The sequence below is a fragment of the Falco peregrinus genome, chromosome 3 (assembly GCF_023634155.1).
Source record: "Falco peregrinus isolate bFalPer1 chromosome 3, bFalPer1.pri, whole genome shotgun sequence".
Lineage (NCBI taxonomy): Eukaryota > Metazoa > Chordata > Aves > Falconiformes > Falconidae > Falco > Falco peregrinus.
In genome coordinates, this window is record NC_073723.1 from 93,591,127 (window position 1) to 93,599,547 (window position 8,421).

The 8,421-nt window shown below is 38.3% G+C and overlaps 1 long non-coding RNA gene across 1 annotated transcript; it reads right to left on the reverse strand.

The window, feature by feature from the left end:
- Positions 1–321: 321 nt before the first annotated feature.
- LOC129784149 (uncharacterized) lies at positions 322–4,586 on the reverse strand. Its single transcript, XR_008746580.1, has 3 exons — positions 4,487–4,586; positions 2,012–2,146; positions 322–802 (listed from the first exon to the last, which is right to left on the reverse strand). It is a non-coding gene; the product is annotated as an uncharacterized LOC129784149 (long non-coding RNA).
- Between the last annotated feature and the right edge of the window lie 3,835 nt (positions 4,587–8,421).

Sequence of the window (8,421 nt, forward strand, 5' to 3'; positions counted from 1 at the left end):
CTGTCCAAAAAAATCCACCACAAAACAATGAACAAAAGGCTTTTCTGCCACAAAGGGCTTACAGTTTAAGAGGCAACTGGGTAGAGAAAGACAGTGAGGCATAAAGAAATAAACAGCTGCCTCTGAATTCATAGGAGGCTGGTACAGTTGTCATTGCTGGACATTTGAAAGAAAGCGGATAAGAACACAGCTTTGGAATTCCCCAGTGCCATATTTTATAAAGAATAAATGTATTTACGTGACACGTCAGGATTGATAACTATATCTTTTAAAAGTTGATATAAATTCCCCTGAATAATGAAATCCATACGTACACACAGGACAACCTTTGCCATTTATTAAATTTTTTAGGAAGGAAAACAAAATAAACACATTTTCTGCTGCACAGTGAACTTTCCTCTGCAAGCATTCAGAGTCCTGGGTCTTCAGCTTTACAGGAGTGATTTCCACTACGTGTGTTGTAGGACCGAGTACCTCAGGCCTTTGCATGCTATGATCTGAGATGATGTAGTTTGTTGGTGGGATCTATTGCAGCCTTGTCTCTCGTTCCTGATGGGGGGTGAGGTAAGAAAAGAACAGGGGAGAGACCCTGGGCTTCAGAAGAGCAGACTTTGGCTTATTCAGGGAGCTGGTAGGTGGCATCCTGTAGAAGGCAGCACTGAAGGGCAAAGGAGCTCCAGAGAGCTGACTGACTCAGAAAATGTTGTTCTTAAGGAGTAAAGAGTTGTCCATGCCAGGACTCAGGAAAGTGAGTATACGTATCAGAAGACTGGCTTGACCAAATCAGGAACAGATGACTGAGCTGCAATGCAAAAAGAACATATGTAAGAGGCAGGAACAGGAGCATATTACAAAGAAAGAATATAGAAGTTGCCCAGGATGGCACAGGTGGTAGTAGGAAAGCAAAGTTCACCTAGAGCTGAGACTGACAATAAGCAGCAAGGGCATGCTTACCACTACATTAGCAGCAAATAACAAATGAGGAAAATGTAGGCCCATGGCTAATGTGCTGGGTAAATTAGTGGCAGCAGATACAAAAAGAATGAGGTACTCAACACTTTATTCACCTCTGTCTTTACCAGCATCTCCCAGGCCTTTGTGCCTGGAGACAGGCTCAAACACAAGAGGAACTACTGGTAGTGCAGGAGGGTCCAGTCAGGGTTCACTTGAGAAATCTTAACCTGTACAAATTCATGGGACCAGATGGGTCAGCCTTGCTTAGGTCCCCAGGAAATTATGGTGCAAGTCCTCTTGGAATTCAGTTCTTAGCACATGAAAGAGAAGGTCACTGGGAACTGACGGTGTGGATTTGCCAAGAGTAATATGCTTGACCAACCTGATTCATGTTATAATGCAATGACTAGATTTATGGATGAGGAAGGAGCAGCAGATGTTGTCTTCTTTGACTTTAGCAGGATGACAAGATCTCACACAGCATCATTCTACCCAGGCTGGGGTGTTACAGTCTAGGTGGTAGAAAAACTGCCAACTCTAATAGTTTCAGTTTATACTTCAGTTGACTTTTGGGTGTTTCCAGTAGTACAGCTTCTACAAATGGCCTTTATACTGTCCCACATTCTAGTTATCCCTACCACTACCATTAACTTCAGTAAATATTTTTTCCTATAAATCTTCCTTTTCAGATATAATAATAGGAAATAACTTACTCTGTCCTGGCAAACAAGTCTTCCCCCCTCACTCCCTGTCACCCTTAAGATAAATAGTTGTGGTCTGGTTTTGGGGTTTTTTTGTTCCTGTTACCTATTTTTCTGAGTTAAATGTCATTATTACATACTCTGGTTCCTCTCAGTGTTGATTCATGCAACACTTTAATCACATTGGTAGCATGTTCTTCTTGTGAATTGCCTTCTAGTTTCAATATCACTTTTGTTGTTGAGCTACCTATTGCAGCGTTGATTTATTGAACGTGGATAAATAAATAATCTAAATTTCCAGGCCCTTAGAGTTATAAAGAATAATTGTGTTGCTTGAAGAACAATTGGACTCTTACCTTCTCAGGTTATTCCTTTTCCACTGATGCAATACTGCTGACTTAGACACCTTGATCTTGATGTATGCAAGTTTGTACCATCTGTATAGGCAGAAACATCTATTTAAAAAAATCTGCGGTTTCTGAAAGTTCTCTCTGCAAAGAAGTATCAGCCAAATGTCTTAGAGTACATAACATTCATATCACAAATAGATGATTCCATGGCCAAGTCAACTTGGAGGAGAGCTTCATGAGCATGGGTCTTAAATAGGCTGGCCACTGGTGTTCTCATTGATTTTTAACACAATATTGCAAATACCTAGGAGTGCTTAAACTTAGATTGGTATTCACTTGCGTGATTCATTGCATATTCAAGGTTTGGTGCAATGGTGAATTTTTTGCCTTTTATCTACATAAGAAATGCATCTGAAAATTCATTCCAATTTGCAGTTTTCCTTGATCTTAGTTCACATGGTATAAAGGAACAAAATATTAATTAATATCTTATTAAGTCTGGTTATAAATTAAGGTTGACAGATGTAGATTTTAGTTTACTGTAGACACAATCATTTATGCATTATAGAACAGGATTGGTTTCTGAAGAGGAGAGTTCTCTTGTGATGGTCCTTCACTGTAAAGAAAACAGTATTCATATAATTCACAAATGCCTCTTTAGGTGGCTTCAGCTTTAAAGGATTTTCACATTTCATTTTCAGTCTGATATGTAGCAGCATCTACATTCACAAATGTCAGCATGAATTTGTCTCCTAAATTAATTTAATTATCTAAATATCAAAAGTAATTTCACACCTGCAACTCTTATTTAATTCACAAAAGGCAACATAATTATCCTGGCTGCAGTCTTCCAAACAAACTGTAGCTCTTGGGTCCAGCTAAAAGTATTACGTATCCCAGAGTTTTTCTTAGTCTTCTTTTTCTTGACTTAGCAGGTTTGGTGGCTATACAATAATGTTATTTTAACACCTCAAAAATGTGTTTTAAAAATACCCATATCACAGCATCTAAAGGAAAGAATGCTTTACCATCTCAAAGTACATGAACAGCAGCCCATTTGAAAAAATGGTTGGCAGACAGAACAAAAATTGGAATAGTTTTTTTGCTGCATCCTGAAAGACCAAATGCAGAGATGTATCACATCACTGTCATAATGTATCATTTTAATTGTGGTGCTCAACAATGATGTGATACTGTTATGACTGCACTACAAAAGACTTTTCTGGTACCTTCCTATTTTTAACTTTCAGTGACATTTGAAGAAAAAAAATTTTTTTTTTTAAACAACCTTTTTAATAAAGTGAAAGTGAAAAGAATGTCTTGACTATTTTGGTTTTGTTTTGAGATTTTTTGGGGAGAGAGGAAGGGAAGCATAAGAATTGGATTTAATTAGATAAAAGGATTACTTAAATAAGAATGAAACAGACATCTTGTTTTTTCTGCCATTATCATCAACAAGCAAGTATTGAGTTTTAAATAAGGGAAAGGCATATGCTTCTTCCCAGTCTTGTCCCAAGAACAAATGAATGTAAATTGGCCGTCAACAGAATAATCTTGAGGTTAGCAGGAATGCCTTAGCAGGGCACATGAACACATTAACATACCATGTTCCATCTAGAGCTGTGTTTCTCTGCTAAAGGAGATGGGAGGTTATTGTCCTCTTCCTGTCTTGAAAAATGGTGCTCCCCCCTCTTAATTTCCTTCCTCCTTTCCGTCTGGAGCCTCTGTGCTGCTTTAGCTCGTGCAGTAAGAACTTGCCCTTCCTGTCTCAATCTCTCTCAACCATTGTGCAAAGGATTAAGTCACAACAGAAACTGGTTGCTTCTGAGCTCATTGTGGGTGGCTGAGCATTTCGCTTAAATAAAATATGCAGGACTTTTAGTACTTGAAAAATCTTATTCCATATAGTGAAAACCTTGTAAGCAGGTCAAAAACTTATTTTTCCTGAAAACTGTTATTGGAGTTATGAGAGTTAAGAAGAATGCAAAAGCCTTTATAAAGTCTGAGATGCAGTAAAATGAGGCTAGATACATGAATTAATTAATGAAGATCTGTAGTGTGAGGAGATGCTAAAAAAGCTGTGGGACCTGTGTTGCAAATAGATCGATGTAGGCACAGTCCTATTGTTCTCCTAAATTCTCATAAAGTTTCCTGGAAAAAAACCCTACTGTTATCAACTGACTGCCACTGTGGTTGATAAATCAAATGCCGTTTCAAAATCCATCTGTATCAGTCTCAGAACAGTGCCCATATCTTGCCTATATCACAGATCACGACACGGCAATCTCCAAACCAGTCCCCTGAGTCACCCTGTCTGTAGGCTGTAGCTCAGTCTAGAGTACAGAGTACAGATATTAGCTGAGAGCTGGGAACCGTGTAGCTGCACCAGCAGAGGTTTTGCACCAGGTTTTTCTACTGTGTTCGGCTCATGTTCTTATGGACCAAAGTTTAAAAACGTCTTTTCTGAATTTATTTACTCACCTTCCAGCTTTTCTGCCAAACTGTTGAGGTTGTTCCCACAACAGTAATAATTGCTGCTTCCTGAAACAGTGAGGAAGTCTCCTAAACACACAGATGCGAGCTGATGCTGTTCTTAAATGTGGCATTCAGACACTTTTACAACCTGATGATGGAGCTGTCTGACAGGCACAAAGGAAGTGACGGGGTAGGGGATCCAGATCAGCCTTCTGAGAGGTGATGGGGCGTATGACTGGGCTCAGCTGGTTAGTGTTGTATTTAATCAGGATTCTTCCAGATGCTCACCTTTGGCTGTCAGTAACACAGCATTGCAGAGGCTGTAGGTGCTCTTGAGTTGTAACAGAGGTCACAGACATTTCCCTGTTTCCCTTTTGTTACTAGTCATGGCTCTCTGCTGTCCCTGCCCAGATTCCCAGCAGCCTGGCCTTTGGTAGATTTGTCTTCTTTGCAGGCCTACTTGTTCGGGGAGCCCCTTGATTTACTCCGCAGCCTGTACATGAGAAGCTGGGGGGCAGAAATGAGGAGTTGGTCTGATGTGTAGTAACCCAGTCAGTGCAAGTTTGGCAGTAAATGCCCACAGAGAGATTCAGGAAGTGCAAAAGGTGTAAGTATTCAGCTCCCTGCCTAGTTTTCTAAGCTTTGAAATTATTCCTGAGGGGCTTTCCATGAATTCAAGGCTGGAATATTTCCAGGGAAGTAACCTCCATGCATTCACACCAGCTTCCTTCTGCTGTAGCTTTGGGATGGTAGATTGGTCTGTCCTCCCGCATGCCAAATATCATCTGATCTTTCCTGCATGACATCAAGGCTGGCAAAGAAACACATGAAATGTGATGCTTGTTATGACACTTACAGCTGAACTGTCCTTGGCAGCTTTGCTAAGTGCTGTGTAATTTCTATGTACCTCTGAGGAAAAAAAAAGTAAGAGAGAGAAAGAATAAGAAAGATGTTTGGGGTTTTTTTTGCCAGGATTTCTAGGAAGAAAACTGTAATACAAATCAAGGGGGAAAAGCTTTTGTTTTAAATAAAAGTTGTAAAGATATTGATGCCACACTCAAAAGGCATGATTGTGGTCTCATGTACTCGTTTTACACTGCCTCCAGTTGAATTACATGTCGCTGCTGCTGGTAGAAGTGTGATCAGGGTGAAAATCTTGAGAGCCAGCAGACTTTATTATAAATGATCCCATCGTTTCAATCAGATTACTTTGTCATTTAGCTTTTCAAGAGTATTAATATTTTGGATAAATTTAAGGCCCAATTCTTTGACTTCCCCAGTTCTTTGACTTGCCTTTAACTCCTGAAAGATTACATAAATGTGACTGAATAGAACTTGGCTTGTGCTCAGCTCAGGTATTGAGCAAAATTGTATTTTGTATGAATAGTTTTATGAACAACTCATCAACCGATTTGTGCCCTTCCATCCTTTTTGAGCAAGTGAGAAACAGAATATTGCAAACGTTAAGGTATTTGTGCCTTCCATTAAATCAATTTCAGATATATTTAAAGTATGGTAAACTTGATTACTCTCTCTAATGCGTGTTATTTTGTCTCCCTAACCATTACTTGGCAGGGAATGCCTTTTAAAAAAATGTCATGAACTTGAGTTACTAGAAGCCAAGTGTACTAATGTTTTATAAACTGCAGGACTAATTTGAGAGGACGTTGTTCTGAAAACAAACTTCACAGGCTGGAACAAATCTCCTACCTATAATTACAAAACCTAATGTTCAATAATAAGGAGGTGACTTCAGTCATTTCTCTTGAGCATTTTTAAAGATAAACCTGTAGCCTCATATAGGGTCCAAAATTCAACACTCCTCAGTTTTACTGGAAATTTTACTCTGCTAGCTGAAGTTTAGTTGTTCTTTTAGATGGAACCCCACTTAAATTAGTAAGTTTGATCATAAAATATTGTTTGCATGGATTAAAATGTATAGTAACATTTTAAGGGGAACTCATGGAAACTTGTGTTTAGTACATGTGATGTTTGACTGTATTTTACTTAATATTTACTTTAAAAGAGCAAAACAGTTTTACACTTCTTTCCGTTAGCAAAAAAGTTCAGTGCATTGTTTCCAGTCTTGATCTAGTCATGCTCCTGACAGACAACATACACTTGCTTACATGGGTTTCATTTCGTCCTGATTACACTTTTGTTGAAATCAATGGATGTTAGTGGGATCAGCAACTGCTTTTGATAGTCCTTTGAATAGGTCTTAAAATTCATTGCACAAGCCTGGTAATCTGTAGTTTACAATACATGTATTACTCAGTGCACCACAAGATTGGTATCATTGCTTTTTCTGGGCAGTTTACTGTTGCTTTGGTTTTGCTGTTAGTGGTAAATTGCAGGAATCTTTTATTTGCATTTACTAATATCAGTCAATGTCTTCCTAAATTAATTAATTCAAATTATAAACAAGGTAAGAAAATTAGGAGGAATGTTACTTTATAGGTTAAGGAGACTCAATTCCAGTAGAATCCAGCAGCAAACAGATGCTTTTAGTCAGGCAGTGTTTTGTGTCCAAGGTTTTTCACATTGGTAAGAGCATTAGTGCATACCTGAGATACTAAGTCAGCAAGCAGACCTAACATTGGATATGAATGCAATGCTTTTCATCCACAGTGCCCTCCACAGTAGTCTTCCATCAGCTTCAAATCATCAACAGGTATTTGTTGTAAGTGTTATTGTAGGTGACTGTATTTGGCTTGAAGGAGGTCTTTAGGATGAGTTGCATACACTTCAAGGCTTTCGGAATGCATATAGGATAGAGAAGTTGCTCATGCAATGCATGCAATGTGTTTTTTCATGAGGGCTTGAGGCAGAAACAAAGCGAACAAGCAAAACTTGCAGTGCTCCAGCACCATCGGACAGACATACACAAATTAATAGACTACAAGCCTTTTTATGGCCAGGTCTCTTACAGTGGCCAGAAGCTGAAGAGATATGTGCCAAGAGGTATGCCCAACAGCATCTGTTAAGCAGGAATCTCTTGTACAACTTCTAGTCATTCATGTAAGAGACTAGCAGGAGGCATGAAGTATCTTTTGGGGTTGTTTGGTGGTTTGTTTTTTTTTTTTTTTTATATATAAATGCTTTCTACTTCCCTAGGAATAATAAAGAATATTTAGTCAAAGTTTCTTCTAATTTTTAAAAAAGAACTTTGATAAAATATTTCCTTCCCAATATTTATATTAACATTTGGTAGGATCTCTCAGAACACTATTCACATAGTTAAAGAAACTGAAAAAAGGCAATACATACTTCATATTTGTAATAGTATATGTTCTTAGACAAATATGCTTAGTCACTTGAGCTGGGAATAGAGAAGTTAAAAAAAACCAAACATGATGCCTTGACTTGCACACACAGTGCCAACTCTTATTTAGAAATGTTTCAGGACACCTGTAGTTACCTAAAAGACCAGAGGAGAGAATATTTAGACAAGCAAGAAAGACACAGGGAAGTGACAATTTTCATCTAGCTTTTTCAGGAGTTACTTCTGGAACAGAGACACATCAAAACAGTGCATGAAATCGATGTGAATTAGGCACCTATATTGCATATTAAAAATTTGAGAGGTCTGAGACATTTTTGATGAGTCCACCTACCAATCAAAAATCCCATCCTGGATTTATAAGCTTGTATCCAAGGATACCATTTTCTGGAAGTCAAAAAGGATTCCTAATTTGTGGATGTACTTTAACTTACTCTGCCTAGTCGTTCCCTGAAATCCCAGTCACAACTAACTCTTGGTACTGGTTCTCAAAAATACTAAAAAATAGATTTGTTCCCTGCTCTGAAGTGTCTAGGCAAATGAAGAGCAAATAAAGTGAGGTCAGTATCAAGTAAGTTCATTTTTTTTTACATTTTGGATGTATGTTGTTATGCTTGTTTATGCAAGTACTATATATGCTTTCTAGTGGCTGCAGTCA